Genomic DNA, 22,211 nt, shown 5'->3' with positions numbered 1-22,211 from the left:
TTATCAGCATTTGCAGGGATGTGCCTAATGGTATTAAAACCACAAGAACTTTCCTTTGTATTTGCAGAGCTACACCATATCGTGTAAAAAATCTGAAAGGAAAAATGTTGCCTTAGAATTCTCATTTCTTGCCAAAAGAAACAACAATAATGAAATTACAGTCTTTAATACTTGGTCTAGAAATATGCCATACAACTTCTCAGCTACAGTTCTCTTACTGTAATCAGATTAATTTCTTCCATTTTAGAAATGTTGGAATAAGTGAGAAACAAAGCTAAATAAAAGACGAAGAGACATTAAGTCTACCAACTTTCTTAGCAGTTACGATTTGGCAGTAAAATCTTGATAATACATGGCTTTTAATAAAAAAATTTACACCTTTTTTGAGTAATTGATTATATTTACATATAAACTTAAAAAGGGACAGTATTCATTAGCCCAGCTGTTTTCCACTGTTTGCAGAATTAATTGCTCATTAAAAAGTAGTTTTTTTCTAAATATCTTCAGTATTCAAATCAAACATCTTGGTAATTCCAAAGCATACCTTAACTGTGTCTTCAAAAATGAAAGGTACCTTGTTCTTCCCGATAATAAAAAGTATCAAACAATCTCTTACAGTTGTTCACAGAACCCTTGTGATAATTGCACTGAGCTTGATAATGTGGTATAAGTAGTCAGTCATTGACTTATTTATAAAGATAGGGTTGGGCATACTGGTTAAGTTCATGATTCAAAGGAATATTTGAAAAAACAAAAGTATGATCAAGTGAAATCTAAGCAGGTCTAAATTGGTGGCATGAAGCATATTTCAGTAGAAGATACAAACTTGTGCTTCAGTCTCTCCCCTTGGAATCTGTGTAATTTAAAGTATGTTTAACTTTGGATGGATGTGCTTTTTAAAACAAGCTCTATAGACATCAAATGCATTAACCTGGATCTAGTTTTGCAATAATAGAAAAATGGAAAAAATAATACCCCCATCCCTCAAATGTTAGGCAGAAGAAATTGAGTAGCAGCTGGAAAAGGTGTACACAAACAGAAAGAAAGGAAATGGAGGGATATACTGTGTAGGAATAAAAAACATTTTTGATTTAAAGGAACAAGACTAGACACTTCTTGAGTGGCTAGTCCTTTCTAGAATAAGGTTTGAGTGTGTCTTTTCTAGAATAATCATAAAGAGATGTAAGTCTAGAAGTTTTTGTTTTAGATTAACTCATTTTAGAAGGCTACCCAGACCCTAAACTGTTAATATTAATTATGGTTAGAGAAAAGAGGCCAATTCCTTGAAGCTAACTTGCTTTCATTTATACTTAGAGTTATCCATTGAAGTACATGTTAATTTCTGAGAATTACAGATTGGAGTCATGGAGAGGGTTGTTTTGGTGGGGAAGGGTTAAAAAAAACTCTCTGCCCATGCTAGTTTTTCCATGCAGGAAAATCCGCTTCTCCCACTAATACATGACCCTTGACCTACTGAGAGATTAAGAGAAGACTTGTACTCAAAATTTAGAGCCAACGTTGAAGAGTGGTTACAGATTTGGATCCTGTGGGGAAACTGTCGTTTAGATCCTCACTGTCCATATAATTGATCGCTTTACCTTGAAACAGTGGCACTAAATCTAACTTATCACAGTAATATAAGTATAAAACTGAGGATGAAATAAATAAAACCATATCTAGCATTCATTTGCCTTTGCTCAGAACACAATGGTAAAGAAGAAAACAAGTAGAAAGGTTGCTAATTTAAGCAGCAATTTTAAAAGGGGTTGACATTCATTGCATTCCTGTGAATGAAACTTTATTATATATTACCCTTTTTAAATTATTTCACAAGTAGAAGCTGTTAGCTTTTTGTCCAATCTTTTTAATTTTAGGAGTCTTGTTCCCCAGAAGTAGTTGTCTTACACCTGTTAAATTAATTCTGTGTTTTGTATTAGCTAAGGGAACCAATTCTGCCTATAACACAATAATAATAATAGTAATAGTAATAATAATTTATTAAATTTATATGCCGCCCAACTCCCAGCAACTCTGGACATTGCAGAAATCTAGTCTTGGGAAAGATAGGCAGGCGCAAATGTTAGCTGTCAGTTCTTGCTTTGAAACAGTGGTCATGTACAGAATAACTGGAAAACTTTTGATGGCACAATTTCTAGTTAATTTACAACCAGAATGACTCATTGTTTGAAAAAGTTGGAAATCTGAAAGGCTAGATTGTGACCAAGATTTTTATTGTTGGGATTGGACATTGGAAAAAAACAGTAATCCTTGCTTCTTGTTTAAAACCTAGACTTACTCAAGTTCAGATGGTCATAGATTTTGTTGTGTTCAGTGAAACTTACTCCCAGGAAAATGCTAAGAATTATGACATTAATTTTTTTACAGCAACCCTGATAGACTTGGTTCACACACACTGATCCATAGTCTATTTAATTGTGGCTTGTTAATTACATCACAATTAGACTGGGCTTATAGATGAGATGATAAACCATGGTTTATAAATCACAACAGCTTGGTTCACACAGGACTCTCAGCCAAGTCCAGAGAAGCCATATTATGCCCAAAGTCTTGGGATATTTAGTTTCTAGGCTTTTCTGAGTAAAAGTAACAATAGTTGTACAATGACAAACTGTAGTTAGAAAATGTATAAAAGTTTATTGACTCCACAAAATTTCCCAGAAACTGAAATCTGCTACACCTATTGAACGTTTCTGCCATCTTTTTGCATTACTTTTTTCTTTTATCAAACAATCACATTGTTCCACATATTTATAAAAATATGCTATGTAACTCTCAGCCCTAAGAGGTGCACAAAGATCAACAGAATTGTATTGTTTTTCATCTTTTTATACCAGATGTGATTGTCACCCATTTTAGTGTTTGAGGAGCTTTTGCATAAGGATTATAAAAGTTATATGCATGTCCATGTTTGCTCTGCTTCTAGATACACTTGTTAAAATATTATCTTCCCTTTCTCAACCGTGACCGGGGGACAAATTGTGTCACATGGCATGCCACTGATGTAATTTTGTTATCTTCCAGTATGTAGTAAGAGGAATGGAATAGCATTACTAGGAATAAGTTACACAAGTTGCTATGAATAAGGTACTTAACTGTTTCCCCTCAAACAATTTTTTTTCTTCTAAAAATTCACTTCAGAAATTCTCTTCTTCCTGTTGGGAGACAAAGGGGAAGAGATTATGGCTAGAAAATAATTCAGATAGGACATGGTATTTATGCCTTTCTCTGCCATTGCTATTTTTGATTCATATCTAAGGATAGAATCACATTGAACAGTGCATGCCATGTGTACATTAGCCCTAAATATTCAAAAGTGCCATTCCTATACATAACTGTCTTTCCCCCCTTCCATTGTCAAACGTAAATTGGCATCTCAAAAGACTTCTATGAAATCAGAAAATCACTTCCTTGTCACATGTATGTAGAACCCAGTCACAGCTTTGCTATAACTTGTTCAATGCATGTTGAAATGATAACGTAATTACATGTTCAGTGTCGTCTAACATTCTTGAAGTATCTCATTTTAGTGCCCCTGCTTCTGGAAGTTCCAGAATTAAAAAATCTAACTGGCAGTTACTGTATTTATCACCATGCTGAAACAAGGGCAGCTTGGTTTATAGTATCATTTAAATCATAGTTCCAGGAGTATAAATGAAAGACATTTTCTGACTTTAGAAGAGAAAAATTGAAAGAGAGACTTCATACTTTCAAAGTTAGGGAGGTGAGTGGGCAGACAGGAACACCTGATTCACCTGACACCGAATTATGGGTCAAAACAAGATTTAATAACCAACCAAGGTCAGATGTAACGGTCATAGCTTGTTGCACATATGTCCAAAATGATTTGAAAGAAGTGCTTCCAAGCTCATGTGAGTGCAAGCAGATTTCTCAACTAGTCATTAAAGCAGTCTTCTTTTTTCAGCTTCTGTGTGAGACTGAAAAAAAGTTGCACCTACTTCAGAACTCAGGCTTAAAACAGTTACTTTTTTTTTTGTAGGTTCACATGGAAGCCTGAAAAAAAGGGGGCGGGATGCTTTTAATGAATACAGGTAGTCATTGTTTATCAACCACAACTGGGACCAGGATTTAGGTTGGCAAGTGATGCGGTCGTTAAGTGAATCATCATGTGACTGGACCCAATTTTATGAACTTTTTTGTGGCAGTTGTTAAGTGAATCACATGGTTCCCTATTTATTTTGTTTGCCGGAAGCTGGCTGGGAAGGTTGCAAATGGTGATCATGTGACCCTGGGATGCTGCAACCATCGTAAATGCAACCTGGTTGCCAAGTGCCCTGATTGTGATCACGTGACCGCAGCGGTCATAACATCAGGCACTGGTCGTAAGTCACTTTTAGCACTGTTATAACTTCGAACAGTAGCTAAACAGTTGTTAAGCGAAGACTACCTGTAGTAGAACAGTGCTAAGTTTATAGGCAAGGTCTATAGCACTTCTTTCAAGTTATGTTCAAAGTATGGCATAGTAACTTTTCAGTAAAAATGGGTTGATATAAACATTAGCCATGGCACTTTCCTTTTCTTTCCATACATGAGAGAAGACTGAAAGCTTCACTCTGGAGTGATTCCACAATGTTTTCTCCATTTGTACTTATGTAACTTTGCTTTATTCTAATTGGAATTACTTCAAATAAACCACAATCAAATCAGGAAGAGGGAGAAACACATTCTTGCTAAGAAAAATTAATGATTTCCCATTCCATATAAACAGGGCCTCTTGATGCAGCTTGATTGCATGGTGTAGTGCTCCTATCAAAATATTCAGGGTGTGATACTGGAGAAGAGTTAATAAGCACTAGCCTTATAACAGATTCCAGTGAACTGAAAAACTGTGAACAATTACACAACTGTTTCACTGTGTTTCCAGAATGAGTCCACATTCTCTGAATATCTATTTAATTGACATTCAGATTGTCTAAAGTTGCCAGACAGAAAGAGGCATGTGTACTGGTAAAATATACAGAAGTGGTCTGATTCCAGCCAGAGAGAGAAGACATATTTCCGTAGATTAGCTTAATGAGACATCATCATGGTTTCTTAGTGCCAAATTATGTATTTTTGTAAGTGGGTATGTATGCTTAACACAACTAAAGCAGACTCTCCCCCATGGGAAGCACATCATCCTTCAGCAGCAGGTAGAGTTGGCATCCTTGCAAACATAATGAAGCATGACTTAGCCATCCCTACCCTTTCTTCTCATTTTTAACCCCCAGCCTTTAGACTGTGTGTGAAAAATAAAAAAGAAATAGAATTTCTAGAGCCAGTCTGTTTTTGTGAGGCTGCTCTAGGTCTTTTTTTCCCTCTTAGCAGTAGGAGAAAGGGTTATCCTTCTCCAGTAACCATGTTATCCCTAGGCTGTTTTGGGCTACTGTTGACTGGGCTTTCATATTCACACAACACAATAGTTCCCTTTGACCAGTTAAACATATTACATGAACACAGCTAGTGCATAGCATGGAATAACTCATATTTTTATTTTATCCTGCCCCTCATATCTATAATTAATATTCAACAAGATTATCTTTTCCCAGCGTTATCCAAAGCAGCTTTGCCACTGGAGCCTAGACTGTTAAGAAAAAGCTTCCATTGCATCAATGAGCAATAAGGATCTGAATGAATAATATGAATGGAACATATTAAGTAAATGTCTATTGAGTGTGTACAGCTATAGCATTAATTTATGTCTTACAATTGTAGAAAGAGTTATGTGATTTTTCCACAATCCAGTCCTAGTTGGATTTCTTTTGGCCTCATGTGGCTTCTCATGGTGAAATTATGAAATTCAAGCTATAAATGATGGGATAAAAATGCTTGGTAAGACTAAATTGGAAAATTGAAGATAACATTTATTTCATCTAAAATCTGTGAAGATTGCATTCTTGAATTCTTGCATCTTATAAACTGCTTTGGTCCAAATCAAGTTTAGAATTAAAAGTCATTGCCCACTGATGTACACTGTCACAACTGTTTATCATGGGAGTGCTCTTCATGGAAATAATATACATTCTTTATTATATATATTATATTCAGAAAAAGTGTTTTGGAACTCATACAACCACAATACCTTTTTGTTCTTTATTAAAGCAACCCATCTTTTTCAGGCTTCTCTGTGAGCCTGAAAAAAAAAAGCTCCATTTAATATAGATAACCTTAATTCAAGTCAATTCCTTAACACATCCACAATGTATTTCATGCTCACACAAGTCACCCTGCCCAGCCAAAAAAAAAAAAAAAGATGAGTTGACTTGGTAACTAGCAGAGAGGAGCTGTGCTTTCAAGAGGTCCAAAGCATTTCTTCTAAATCATTCTTGAAGTTCTGCTCTATGAGTTAATTTACTTTTGGAAATATACAAGTGTGCTTGTATATGTACTGTATGTAAGTTATGTATGTGAGTTTTATTATAGAATTTGGAAAAATTTAATCTTGTTTACCAAAAATGTCTAGATCATAGCATCTCAATAGCATTTTCTTACAGTACCATTTATACATAGTACAGATGCAGGTTTTTTGAAAGGTATGCTCTCTTTGGTATCAGTGAGCCTGTGGTGTATGCGAATATAGAACTGTGGTTTTACAGTGCCATTTTATGCATGTCTAATCAGAAATATATATGTAATTGAGCTCAATGACACTTATACCCAAAAAATGCATATAAGATTTGAACCTTACCCCAGATGTTAGTATCACTGGCATTGTGTGGTGAATTCCCTGTTGTAGATATGGAACATAGTTGACTGTCAACCCAAGATAAAGGTCAATCCAATTCACGGTCAATTCTCAAGACACTATTAAGGCCAAGTGTGGAGGCTGCCTCATCAGTGACCTCTATAAATTTCAAGACTTGCCAATTGTTGAAGGACTACATATTTCACAGTTGTTAACCATTAACCTCCACAGCAAAATATACTGATAAAAAAGGGAAAGGACTCAATCAAGCAAGACTCATACAAAGTACTGAAATATGAAACAAATGTTTTGGGTTTGACAACATTGCACATTGTTAGTGGTTCCAACAAGTGGGTAAGGAAAGGAAATGTAGTGTATGTGTATGTGTGTATATATATCTCTCTCTCTGGTTGCAGCAAACAGGATGGAATGAACATATACTATTGTTCTTCTAGCATTCAAAACAACAAAGAAGGGGTGTCTGTTACAACTTCTCCTTTTTCATACTCCCTCCCTATCAGGGGTGTCTGTGGGGAAGGGGTAAAAAAAGTAAGATGGTGAACACACAGCCATGGCTACCATCTGGTCATTTTTTACTCCTCTCCCCCAATGCCCCTGCTTCCTGTGTTGAGGAATAAACATCTTTACAGAAGCATAAAGCCAATTTTGGCACACTGCAACTACCTTAGATGTAGTTACCCTTCAGAAAGACCATCCCCAACACAATAGGGTAAAGGTAGAATCAAATGGTCAGAGCTCACATCTTTTAGCCATGCCTTTTTAAAAAAATACTTGAAAGAGTTCACCCACACATAAAATAGTTATTAGAATGTGCAGATTTCAAAAATGTGCAGTCAAAAGTAGTGTGTACAAGCACAGTATGTCTCTGGTGTTCATTAAAGCAGCCATTGTTTCTTTCAAGCTTCCATGTGAGTCTGAAAAAGAGTGAGGCTACTTTAAGGAGTAGATTAATTAAAGAGAAAGGGTGTTTGTGTGTGTGAGAGAGAGTTAAATAGAGAACTTCCCTTTGCTCAAAATCGTGTCATTACAGCAAGAGGAAGCCAGGATGTGGCACAGTGGAAAGGGCCTAGTGAGGCCATTGACGGCATGGTGGGCTGCTCAATTTACTTCTTGCAAGATCTGAAACTCTATCTAGTAATGACCTTTAATTCCTAGACATAAATATAGCTACAGTTATTCTATTTCTATTCTGATAATATTCCATGATGATTAGATTTTAGCTACCTTGCATGAAGAAATTTATTGCAGAAGAGGATTTATTGTGTAGAATATCCATTGGAATTACTAGTTTGTTATACAGTATTGCATCCAGATCTTCTGAAAAAGGTATTGTTCCTTACACATGTTTTCTCTCTTACTGCTGTTTTTTAATGTGCAGATATATTTGCATATCTATGTTGTCATAGTGGTGGCTGTTTTAATATACTGTATAGCACCTCTTCACTTTGAGAATTTTCAGCCTAATTGGCATTACTTTGATTTTCTTTTAATGCCTTATTATCTCTGCGGTTCAACAAACCAAAACACATTATTAGACAAAGAACTTCAGATTGTGTCAACAGCATTTGTGAGTTACCAGATTTCCTTTACCCTGAAGGCTTTTTTAAACTTTTTCCGAACAGTCAGATATCTTACTCATCTAATTGCTTGAGGCAGTATAAGGTGTTTATGCTGGCTCTCCTTAATATTTTACCACCTTTGAGGGTAAATTTTATAATATCCCCATGAGAGACCAGATCTGCTCTTTGGCTCAGGGGAAGACTCAGATCCTGACTCACTTTCTGTTGTTTTACTCATTTTATTGAGATATTCATGCTACTCATAACACTCCAGATCTGGCATTTTTTCCTGTAGCAAATATAGATAAAACTGCTTCTCTTAGTGTACAGTCAAATTTTGTGCTATGTCTTACCAAGTCCACCAAATGAATCCTTGGGAATTGGCTTAGTGGCTCATTATTCAGACCTTGAACTTTTCTGTGCAATGTGTTGTTTGCTACGTTGTCTTATTATTTTAGATTGGTCAGTGACCATAGTAAAGATTTGATTGATTGATGAAATTTGTTGCAGATATTTTACACATTCACAATATTGAAAACGAATCTTTCTAATATTGTATATCCATACCTTTTTATGGTCAGTGACCAAATTAGCACACAGTTCTATGACAAAAGGACAGAATTCAAAGGGAAAAGTAAAATAGGAAAGTAGATAAGTGGATTGAAAAAAAGAGGTACTAAAAACTCAAATACAAAAATAAATCCAAATTAATCTTAAAGATGTTGAGATTTATATGTTTAACTATTAACTGAATACAATCCTGTATTGCTCACTTTAGCAGTTCATGTACTAAAGCTAAGATGATACAGAGCAAAGTAACCTGGCCCCTGCACAAGGAACATCTAATATTCAGAATATATTATGTAAGAAGTGCTCCTATCCACTGTTCGGCCTCTTCTCCCACTGACATGAAATAGATTGGAAAACTAGGAAACCAGAGAGCTTGGAGTAATGATGCAATTGGGACAGCAATTAGAATGCACATGCAGAGAAATTCAGAACAAATCCAGTAAAACACTAGCTAGAGGTTATATGAAAGCCTACACAATGACACTAAAGAAGGGTCAGGTTTTCATCATTACATTGTATACACAATGCCATCCAAGGAATTTTTGTAAGCAGAAAGGGCCTTGTGCTTTGGATAACACACTGTTGTTTGCTAGGCACTACATAAATAAAATTGTTTGCATATGCTGCATCTTGAATTCACATTGACTACAGTGAAGATGTGGAGAGCTGCCTAAGGACACAGGTAGGGTGCTTAGAGATGTGAAATCTACAGTCGATTTTCCAAATATTTCTGAAAGAAAAGCTGTCCCTGCCACTTCCATTGTTCCTTTCAACTTGTATGTGTTTCATGAGAGACTGAAAAATCCAAAGGTGGTTTTTACATTCCTCTATCAAAATACAGAACTAGTAACATGAAAATGCATGAAGTTTGAAACCAATAGAATAGCCCATCCATCTCAAAATAGATCATTGTGACACCCTTAAGGATAAGCTTTCCCTCAACCCTAACATTTTCCTAATATCACCTGGAGGCTAATTGTTTGGGCCAAAATCCTTAGGCTGATTATGTTGGCCAGGTCAAGTTGTTCCTCAATGATGATTTACTGGATTCATTTCTGTTTCATTTCTGATTTGGGTTTAACAGTAGAATTTGCCATGTTTAAAGAACGTTTTGCTTCACTTGAGGAAGCACTTACTAATCATGGTGCATTGGGGCACAGAGGAGCGAGGAGGTGACAAGTGGTTTTGGTGGTAAGCAAGACCAACCTGAAAAACCCTAGGAATCCCTACACACTTTCATTATATTTCATATACCTGTTGAGAGTTTGTGCATACCCCATTATGTGAATGTTAATAGATGGCTTCAATACCTTACAGTTGTAATACCAACGGTTTTTGAAGGTTAAACATTAATGACATAGTAAATGTCAACAACTACTAAAAATGAAGAATTAAAATGTTCAGGAATGCAACTACACAATCCTTTCGTTCTCACTCAAATCCATTTAGACAGATGTCAGGGTCATTTAGTCCAGATCTAAAACACATAAGAACTCAGTAACAAAGAAAGCTCTAAGAATGGAGCATGAAGACTTTGTTGATGATTTACTATCTAGCATTGATTAATGTTGAGCATATTCCTGTACTATAGTTATAATGTGCAAAATGAAGAGATTTATCTCCAGAACATTGTTTTTCCTCTGGACAAGCCAGTTTAATTTTGGATTTGGGTAGATTCTTCCCAGAGGAAAAATGGAATGTTCTAAGAGAAAATGAGATATTTTGGATCTGCCTTTTGCAAATCCATACATTGGAAGATAGTGATACATAAATGGGTTATCCTTAACAGTAACAACAATCCTTTGGTGAGTACCTTAATGACTAGCAATGAGAGAATAATGCAAATAAATAAATCAGGATTTTTACCTCAGGATTTGTCCAGATAATAGTTGAAAAAATGCCAGTATAATATATACCAATATATTTACCTAGTCTGGAATTTGAATTTAATATAGAGTAATTAATATAGTAGCACATCTCTGCTTCGGCATTTGGGCAGAGGTAGTCAATACAGTGCCATAATATCTAGCTGCTTGTCTCTTGATTGTCATGTCATACAGTTGACCCCTGGCAGTTTTTGGTGAATATATGCTCTGTAATATACTGTCTCTTTCCCCTCTCCCATCTCAGCTATGTAATTCTAAATATGTAGAAAAGGCTTAAACATTTTTAAACAAATTGTTTCTGCCATTTTCAGGCAGGGCACTAAGGAGGCTTTATAATGTATTCATCTTTGTCTAAAACAGCAAAAACAGAATACTAATTTTTAAAAGGAGAATTATTCATGTGACTTTTTAAGGAAACAAATTTGATAAGATTTCTGATCTTTTTTTTTCAAACATTGCATTTCCCTGGGATATCTAAAAATTATGTGTCATCAAGTTGGTGTCAACTCTAAGCAACCACATAGATAAATACATCTAAATAATACCATTCAAATTGCTGATCTCACTATTTCATCAATATCTTCTACTTGGTAATGACAGCTGTGTTCAGCAATACCTTCCTGCTCTTCATTTGTGTTTTGCAAATGTTACCAAATAATTGTATTTTTACAAATATTGTTACCTACACACACACACATATGAATGAATGTGTTGAAGTTGTTAAGGTGCTAGGCTAGGAGCAGGAAGACCCAGGTTCTAGTCCTCTGTTAGGCATGGGAAGCCTAGCCGGAGAAGTTGAAGAACATCTACCAACCTTGCACTGGACCAGCATGGCAGATTGCAGTCCATAACCTTCAAGCTTTCATCTGTAATGAATTGATTCAGCTGATAATTTATGATTATCAGCCTGAATCAGTCCACTACAGGATAGATATTTCTTGAAGATCGTAGACTCTTGTTAATCTTCAAATATGTGTACATATTTAAAAATACTCATTTACTCCAGCATCTTGCTTTTAATAATGACCAAAAGCTGTCTAGAGAAAATATAAGAGAGCAAGCTCACCAGCAATTAGTAACCAGCATCTGATACTAAGCATATCAATTGTAGCAATTTTCTACGCATTTGTCAAATATCCTTTAAAAGATGTGATTATCATGGCCATCAAGTGAAGACAAGTGCATTGCATGTGTCATAATATTGTCACACAAATGATTCAAGTATGTAACATTGTATTTATGTGATACATGCAATATAATTTGATGTCATCATGGCTTCTCCTAGGCATATGTGATAACAATTTCCACAAATATAAGTGAAGAACTATGCTCTTTCCAGATTGTAGGATGACCCTAAATTCTGGTATAATGGGAGAAGACAGGAAAGGCTGATAGGATGGAATGGGAAGCTTTGTTCATAATTATAGTGAACTATCTGGGAACAGTGGCATTTCAGATACTGTGATACGTCTACTCTTGCAAAGATCAGAATCATGCAGGCAGTGTTTTGCCCTGTGACTTTTATGGAAGCAAAAGTTGGACTTTGAAGAAGCAGGATAGAAAGAATATTAACACTTTTGAACTTTGGTGTTAGAGAAGACTCCTGAGAATACTATAGATAGCCAAGAAAACAAACAAATGGATCATCAAACAAATCAATCCAGAGCTCTCATTCAAGGCACAAATGACCAAGTTCAAATTATGATATTTTGGACACATTATGTGAAGACCTATCTCTCTTGAGAAATCTATAATGCTGGGAAAAGTGGAAGGAAAGAGAACAGGAAGTTGACTATCAGCAAGGTGGATGGATTCAATTACATCCATGCACTGGAAAGACCAGCTTGTTTCAATCATCTTGAAACAATACAAGCAACTACTTAGCAGTACAAGGTGACTAAATAACCTTAAAAGTGCATGCCATGCCATAACAAAACATTAGATGTTAGATGCAAGCTAACGTGTGTGTGTGTTTGATAATCAAATTGCTGGAATGAATGGTCTCTAGTACATTCTTGTACATGGTCTCTTGTACATTCAGGATTTGGTGATGGACAAACAAGCAGACCTGACGTACATTACCAGAACTAGGTTGGACAAGGGTGGCAATGTTGCCCTCGCTGAAATCTGCCCCACAGATGGCTGGGAAGGTGGAATCATGTCAATTGAGAAAAGTCATTTGTGTGAGATGGGCAGCTCTATAGATCATATACTATATAAATAAAAAGACTCTGGGCAGCTTTACAATATTTAAAATACATAATTTAAGAAACATGACTGCCTGGTCAAAACCACATCAGTAACATTAAAGAAGAATTTGACCGGGACCCCACAAACACCCTAACCCCTGGGAACAGAGACAGATCTTAAGAGACTTCTGGAATGCTTGGAGAGTGGGAGCCATCTGTATCTCTGGGGAATATTGTTACAGAGGACATGGGCCATACCGGAGAATGCCACCCTGTATGCATTGGCATAGAGATACATTTCATGTATACACATGGAATAATGTCAATTGGAAATAACGGATCTGATTTCTGAATAGATTTGTACAAGATATTAGTATTTTTTTTTAATTTAATGTCTTAATTGGTTTTACTAACAAAGATAAGATTTATAAAGGGTCCATCACATTTTATATTTTTAGTGTAAATTTTTTAAAAATTAGCTAGAAATTAGAGAGAGGTCCAACTCTGGCCAAGCAGGATATGTTTGGAAGTTTTCACTTGGTGCCTGGAAGCTGTCGGGATCAGAATAGGAAGAAACAGGTTGAGGCTTGATCCCAGCAAAACAGCAATTCTGAGATAATTCCGTCTTTGCCTCTGGGTAGGTTGCACTCTCTCTGAAATAGCAGGCCCACAGTCATGGGGTCCTTCTGCACTTATAGTTCCTGGTGGAAGAGCAGATGGAAACCGTGGCCGGACGGGTGTGCCAACTGCAGCCCTTTTGGAATGGAAGCAGTAACAAGAGTCACTTATGCCCACCTCACCTTACAGTTGGACTACTTTCTACATGGGGCTACCCTTAAAGACCACTCAAAAGCTAAAACTGATGCAAAATGCAGCGGGCCACCAGCCACAGGTGTGAGCCTTTACTGTCGTCTAACACAACTTATAAGAGCTGCATTGGCTGCCAGTGTGCTTCCTGGTGCAATTCAAGGTTTTGGTTATCACCTATAAAATGTTACATGGATTGGGACCCAGTTTCCTCCAACACAGTCTACTCAAAATAGAATTTGCCTACACGATATGATGTAGCAGAGAGGACATGCTGCAAGACCCTACTTCCTGGGGAGTAAAACCTGGGGGGGGGGGGCAGGACTCAGAATCAAGCAGTCTGTTATGGCCCCCTCCTTTGGAACAACTTGGCTTCTGACCTCTTCCATGATGGTGATGATGACGATGACAATTCCAGGGACTGAAGTATTGGTTGTGCTGATTTGGACAATATTTTCACAGTTAATAAGAGAATGCTATGGATATTAATGTAATGGTCTGGATGAGAATTACATGTTGCCAATGTTTTTATTGTGTTGTGGCATTGAATTGGCATTGTGTTACTTATTTTAGTATTTACTAAATAGTATATTTAGTATTTACGATATTATGGTATCTTAAACTAATGAGTATTAAGACAATTGAGGTGGCATATAGGATTTAGTAATAAGTAAGGAAGTAACTAAGTTCAGCAGAATTTTAGATCAAATACTTTTCCAAGAGAAGAGGGCTTTATAGTAGATTCAGTTAATGTGCTTTAAATCTATTTTGCCATGCATAAAGAAAAAACATGGCTTTGTAAGATACTCTTTATTTCAAGCAAGGAGCATATTATCACCTGTTTAATCCTTCCCCTAATTGTATTTCATTCACACTGCAGTCTTTTGAATTCATTCTTAATAACTCAAATTTAGGAGGAATTGTTAGGTTGATCATAGACTATTGCAATATGCTCCACACGGGGCTACTCTTGAAGAGTATCTGGAAGCCACAGCTGGTTCAAAATGCAGCCGTGCGAGTGCCCCAAAGATGGCACATGTTACACCTTTGTTGCAGGAGCTGCATTGGTCCAGGTCCAGTTCAAGGTGCTGGGTTATCACCTTTAAAGCCCTACATGGCATGGGACCAGGTTACCTGAGGGACCGTCTCACCCCCATTATATCGCCCTGTCCCACCCGGTCAAGCAGAGATGGTATGCTGTGGAAGAATGTTGGCTGGCGGGGCCCAGAAAGAGAGCCTTCTTTGCCATGGCCCCCGCCATATGGAATACCTTCCCCCCAGAGGTGAGGCAGATCCCTACTATCTCGACCTTCCAGAAAGCAGTCAAGACCTGGCTCTGTGAACTTGCATGGGATAAGAAAAGGGACAACCAACCCTGGGGGTGGCTAGCACCTTGAAGATGCTCCTGTATGTTAATATCCTTTTTACCAGCAGCACCTTGTAAGATATTAGTATTTATGTAGGAATACGGTTTTTATTGTATTTTTATTGTATTTTAATTTTTTTTTGTTTGTTTGTTTTTACCGGAGTCACTTCCTAGTGAGTGAGTCACTTCCTAGTGTCCGGAGTCACTTCCTAGTGAGATGACTTGGAAATATAAATAAATAATAAATAAAATCATCTGGCCCTGAAAGTGTTTCCTGTTGTGTCATGTACAGATTGATGACTCTGGAGTGGTGGGAGAGTTTATCCTTAAAAATTTGCCCATAAAATTGGCAGGCTATTAATTAATTGTAAAATAATGGTAAAATGTTTGAAACATTAAGGTATAGAATTGTAAAAAGCAATGAGATTTTTAACTATTTCAGTTAACAGTAAATATAAAACAGCAATGAAATACAAAACAAGCAGCAGTAAAAGCCAATTTTTACGTTTAACGTTTGGTTAAGATCCTTGTAAATACCGGCAATGGGAAGTTGAGCACAGAATCAGTCACAAAGCTTTTAATGGTACTGAATATCTTAATTCTTCCATAATACTAAAACATACAAACCAGTATTACTTAATGTTATGTGTGAATCAGGTCAAGTGCAGTTTAGGAGATGGGAGAATAGAGTATAAATATGTAAACTAATTGTTTCATTCTTTGCATTTCTGAATTGTGCCCTTTTTCTTTCTATAGAATTTTCTTTTACAAGAAACTCTTTTTTTCAATAATTAACTTTTTGGAACTAAGTAAATCCCTTGGAAATTATTCTAGCTATATAGTTATGGCTTGCTTATTTTTACTTTGGTAACAACAGAAAGAAATGATGCATTGCAATATTTGGCTGACTGATTTGATCCATTGTCTCTCTTAACCCAATTAAATAACTCTCCAATTCACAGATGGAGGATTTACAGTATCTGGGATAAATTACTCAAAAATACTTTCCCCTGGCTTCCTTTATCTCAATGGCTTCCTAAAAGTTACCAGCAAGTGTTCCTGAACAGATTAGATAAAAAGAGGACTTGTCCTTCAACCTGGATTAATCTGGTCATCTCCTCTGATACTGAAAAGAATTAACATTATGATACTGTAGATTTTATGCACACGCATAGAGTTCATACAGTGTTTGAAATCATAATGTGGTTTGCTTGTTTTCTTTTTTGGATTAGTGTGTCACGTGATTCCAGTCAAGTATGGCTTCTTCAATAAACTACCATCACTTAATGCAATGTGTGAACCCATTACTTGTCTTCTAATGTGGTTACCATTCTTTAATGTCACTTATCATTTAAATTTTCTTGTTTGTTGAGAAAGATATGGAAGCTGATTTATATCCCCTCTCCCAAGCCCAAATGTCACAAGTAAAACAAAATGAAAATGCTGTTTGGGGCTTTATATGCAGTACAGGTTGTCCTCATTTAGTGACCACAGTTGGGACCAGTGACTTGGTCATTAAGCAAAATGGTTGCTAACTGAACATCACACGACGATGCTTCGGATTTTACTTTAGCTTTCCTTTGCTTTGCAATGTCAGAAGGATATGACCTCAAACAGCTGGGTGAGTCAAAACGGGGAATGTTTCTGGAACTTAACTCAGGAGGAAGCCGGGTAAAAGGGCAAATCTTATAGGCCTTTTTCCCCACTCTCACACCCTTTGGAATGCTCACCCCAGCGCTGTGATAATTAACAAAAAGAGAAGTGATATTTATATTTAAAATTATTGAAGAGGAAGGGATTAGAAGAGAGTAAGCAGGCACACAATGGGGAATACACATTGAAAGGAATGTGGTAGCACTGGCTATTTGCCTAGCGTACTTGTCATGAGCTGCTTAGGAGGCAAACAAAACTCTTTAATGTAAAACTGATTAGGGTCTTGTCAATTCCAGGAAGCAGCAGCCAGGGCAGGAGTATTCTAATCAACTCATTAAGTTCACAGAGCTGAGCTTGTTAACTTGTGGTTAACTCTTTTTAAGGACAGGCTACACTGCAGAGAAAAGTGACTCAGGAAGAGATAGCTTGTTTAGGCAATCTCTCCGCTCTGTGGGGGAGGGAGGAGGGAGAGAAAAAGGGTCAGGTACAGAACAGTGCACACTAATGTGCTGTAATGGTGAACTCGTGACTAGGAGAGATGCTGTGAAGGTAATAAATGTGTGCATTTGTTGTAAAGTTACTTTTTCATCACTATTATAACTGCAAACAGTCGCTGTCCAAGGCAGTAACTAAACAAGGACTACCTGTATGTATATCTCAAATTATGTTATTTTTCAGTTACCAGGCTGCTGCCAACAGGAGGCTCCGAAATGTTCAAATTATTTATATGCGTGAGTGTGTGTGTGTGTGTGTGTGTGTGTGTGTATATATGTATGTATGTATATATATATATATATATATATTAAAGTATACTGCTGATGGTGAACTATGCCCTACTGGCCAAATGGGTATCATTTGTTGAGAATTTTGACTGCAACACTTACAAAAGTATTGAACTTGGTGCATTGGCTATGGGGACCAGCTGAACCCCCTGAGTGAATAGGAAACGAGGGTTCAGTAAAATTGGCATCAGGCATAGGCTGCTGGAGAAATAAATATTCAGTAAGAGAGATGATGGGTGCCAAAACAACGTTAGGATTTCTGCACTTAATAAGATTGAATTTGCAGATAATATAAAGATATAAAATAGCTTTAATTATTTTCATATGAACAAAATGAGAAATCAGCAAACTTACCTTTTCTGAGAATTTTAAATAGAGGTATGAACTCTACAGAATCAACTTAGATGAGCAGAAGTCTACATAAAAATTTTCATAAAATTATTTAGAAGCACAATATTGTCAATGATTAACAGTAGTTTGAATTCTCTTCTGTTAAAATACATGGATATGATTTTGTAATATAATTCAAAATTGCAACTGCTATATCAAAGAACTTGGAATGCATCAGACTTAACTTTCCCCCTATGCACTATTTTGGGTATGGTTGTGAAGAGCTAATTAGAACCTTTTCATTTCTTTTTTCAATTAACCAATTGGCATTTTATTGGAACTAGGCAACCTCACAAATCCCCACTTGGAATTTCCTTGCTTTAGTAAGCTGTAGGAAATGCCAACCACAATTTGTCCAAATTTGGACAAAACTCTTTTGATTAAATTGGAAGCAAAAGCTTCTATCGCTCTGTGGTTTTGCTTGCAGAAGGGGAGAGGGGTAGCATAAAAACCATAGGTGTGCCCATAGTTATTATTTTGACAGTAAATCACTGTTTTCCTATTCTATCTGAACCGCTCTAAGCAACAAGTATCCTTTGTATGTCTAATGTTGCCTTGAATCAGTGAGGTGGTGTGAAGATTCTAAAGCTGAATCTAAAAAGTCACCATCATTATTTCATATATTATAGCTATGGTTGTTTTGTTGTTATTGCAACCAGCCAACAAAATTATGGCAGCAGTGATGTTTAAAAATACACCTTTTTACTATGTTGTTAGGGTAGAATTTCTCTGTCTTTTTCAGAGGCCATAAATATTCCAAAATGATTAATCTTCTGTAGATTCCATTTCAATTATTTTGAAAGGAATTTGAAGAGTGTGTCATAATCTACTCTGACTAATGGAAATGCTTCTTAATAATAATGATTCTGCTCTGAACATTTTTCTTTGGATTAGAAATGTGCAAAAGCTAAAAAGGCTAACAAGGCATCTGTTGTTTTTTGTGTTGTAGATCCTTAAAGGGTTATTTGTGCTATGAATAAATTGTTAATTTTTATTTCACCCCAAATTATTGGTTTGTTTTTAATATTATAACGATAGTAAATTACTTAATCTACTTGTCGTATACTCATCTTTTAAAGTGTCAATTCGAGTCATATTTATTATTTTGATATTAAGGTGCTAGAGTAGAAACCAAGAGAGAGTGAGTTCTTATTCTCCCATAAGCATGAAAGGCGGTTGGGTGAGTAAGGGTCATCACTCTCTCAGCCCAACCCACTTCACAGGGTGATTGACACAGGGAAAATAGGAGGAGGGAGCATTATGTATGCAGCCTTGAGTTGTACAAATAAGGATGGGATAGAAATCTAGTAATAAAATATTAGATTGAAAGCTTGACCTTCTGATCTTCCACATCTCTGGTTCTGGATGGGGTTGCACTACCCCAGTGCGTGATCTGGGGGTCCTCCTAGACTCATGACTCCTATTCGAAGAGCAGGTGGCAGTCATGACTAGGAGGGCCTTCGCACAGCTTCATGTTGTGTGTCAGTTACTCACCTTCCTGGATCAGGAGGCCCTCCATGGGGTCACTCATGCCCTGGTCACCTCCTGTTTGGATTATTGCAATACGCTCTACGTGGGGGCTACCCTTGAGTATTCGGAAGCTACAGCTGGCACAAAATGCAGCAGCGCGAACAACCTTGAATGCCCCTAGGGTGGCACATATAACACCTCTGTTATGCGAGCTGGTTCCCAGTTTGCTTCTGGGTCCAATTCAAGGTGTTGGTTATCACCTTTAAAGCCCTTCATGGCACAGGACCAGGTTATCTGAGGAGCCATCTCACCCCGGTTATATCTGCCCACCTCACTCAGTCTGGCAGAAGGGGCATGTTGCGGACCCTCAAGGAATTTCAGCTGGCAGGGACTAGGAAGAGGGCCTTTTCTGCGGTGGCCCCCGCCCTGTGGTACAGTTTGCCAGCTGAGGTGCAGGCTGCCCCCACTCTCCTGGCCTTCCAAAAAGGTGTAAAAACATGGCTATGCTGGATAGCCTGGGGGCCTGATGGGGCCTCGCATTGCTGGAGCTGGCTCGTGGGATGATTGATACTGTTTCCCCCAACTTCTTGATTTGTATATTGTTTTTATAGATTTGTTGTTTGTGTTTTAATTGGGAGATATTTATATTTATTTTATTGTTTTATTGTCTTGGTTTTAATTGTAAGCTGTCCAGAGTCACCCTCTGGGGGAGATGAGCAGCATATAAATTAAATAAATAAATAAACAACCAACCAACCAACCACAGGCTTCTGCAGAAAGTCAAGACTCCGTCAAAATAACCCATGTGAAATGATGTCATGATGCAAACTCCAGCTTTACATACTTGAGCTAACATAAATGTGTTAGTTGTGTGCTTTGTGTCTTGATACACATTTCAGCACTAACTTCTGTAGCTGTCAATGCTTCCAACCAGTCAGATGATAGTGGACTTAAACTGCCATCATTAAACATGGTCCTCTTCAGCTGCTTTTCAGTCATCTGAATGGGAAGATAGCAGGACCATGCACACTAGCCTTTGAGGGTTGTAACTCATGAGGACAGCTTCGATATATTTTGCAGATTCTTCTCTTTAAGACTTTTTGGGGTAGTATAGAGATAAGTTGGAAAGGAAAAGGAATAGTTGACCTAATTCTCTGTAGTGTTACAATTTAGGATGACTGTCTATTTCAGCACTGTAGATTGGTTCTCTATGAAGTGACAAGCATTCATCTGCACTTTGCCACTCTAGATTGGAGTTGTGGGGGGGGGGGTTGTTGTTTTTGCTTGTTTTTTTGTGCCTTTGAATCAAACATTCAAACTGAACAGCTAAAGAGTCAAACATTCAAACTGAACAGCTAAAGAGTCAAACATTCAAACTGACTCAATTTTTGACTCCTGGCGACTGCCTGGACTAGTTTTCTTGGCAAGATTTCAGAAGTGGTTTGCCATTGCCTGCTTCCTAGGGTTGAGAGAGAGTGACTGGCCTAAGGTCACCCAGCTGACTTTGTGCCTAAGACAGGACTAGAGAGAGAGAATAAAATTCATACAGTAAAAAACTAGCTTCTTAGTGGGAAGAATAACCTCCGGCTCTTTTCCCTGACATTTACTGTTCTATATTCCTGATTTGTTTTATTTCATTCTTTTCACTTCAACTTTATTCCTTGAGCAAAAGGACCAGTAAGTCATGTACATCTCCATTTTCAGTTGGAACAGCCATCAGAAGATATAAAAACCAGCTGCTGTCTTTCTCTTCTTTTAGCCTCCTAATATTAGGCTAACCCATATGTGATAAAAGAGTAAAGTGTTCTGTTAAAATAAAAGTATGGGCTAACTGGCTAACTACTTGTAAGGAAACCAGCCAGAAAGTTAAGAGAAGTGAGATTTTATCCTTATATCCTCCTAGCCACAGCTGAAGCAGCATAAAGTCCTCTTTAGCTGTTCAATTTGAATGTAGTATTTTCCTCTTTTCCTAACACATATATAGCAGTGGATATAATCTAGTACACTTCATCAGTAGATTAGATATGCCTAGCTTCAATTGAACACTTCAGTCTGCTGCAGGTACACTTCTGTCCTTCTGATCATTATCATCCTCCGTGGCCATTTCGGAGAGATTACACCAGTGCTTCTCAACCTCAGCAACCTCGGTTCATGTTGGCTGAGCAATTCTGGGAGTTGAAGTCCACACATCTTAAAGTTGCTGAGATTGAGAAACATTGGATTAATCACCTTGTTTCTGTGGAGGCATTTACTCACACAATACCTGATGAGCTCCTTCCAAAGCATTAATCAGATTTTATCCTGGCTCCTTCTAAACACAAGCGTAGGTGTTCTTTTGAAAAGACAGATTTGCTTTTTAGACATGTGTTTAGTGCTGTCTTAAAAGTATGTCGGATCTATGTTTCAAAAAACAGCAATTGAAGGTTGATTGAAACCAGGAAAAAGTTAGCTTCTGCCAGCTTCTAAGAGAAATGAAAGGTAGTTCATAGTTTGACAGAATAAAAAGAGGGAAAGGAAAAAGAGATAACTACTGTTATCTCAGTAGAAAGAAGAGATATTTTCAAACTAAATAGCCATCCTGTCATCAAATACAGAAGAATTTTAAAAGAAGCAAATTACCCTGACCTAAACTATCTGTTTACATTAACTGTTAAACAGTTAACACTTAACATAATAGTTAATGATCAAGTTGATACCCTCTCCCACATTTAATATACTACACTATCAGGTAAACAGATATAATACTCAGCAGAGTAGAAAGGCAACATATAAATCAAGTAAATAAAATATAAGAGAGGTTGTAGTATAATTCAAA

General features: G+C 37.0%; 1 protein-coding gene across 11 annotated transcripts in view; it reads left to right on the top strand.

Moving 5' to 3' along the window:
- The window catches only part of NFIA (nuclear factor I A), a 331,321-nt gene that overhangs the window by 192,645 nt on the left and 116,465 nt on the right, over positions 1-22,211 (top strand). The gene's annotated exons all lie outside the window — the stretch shown is intronic.

Source organism: Python bivittatus, unplaced genomic scaffold (genome assembly GCF_059951505.1).
Source record: "Python bivittatus isolate LINGU-HERP-01145 unplaced genomic scaffold, Pbiv_v1 ctg000700_np1212, whole genome shotgun sequence".
Classification (NCBI taxonomy): Eukaryota; Metazoa; Chordata; class Lepidosauria; order Squamata; family Pythonidae; genus Python; species Python bivittatus.
Note: the sequence above shows the minus strand (reverse complement) of the source record. Positions and strands in the feature narration are given on the sequence as shown.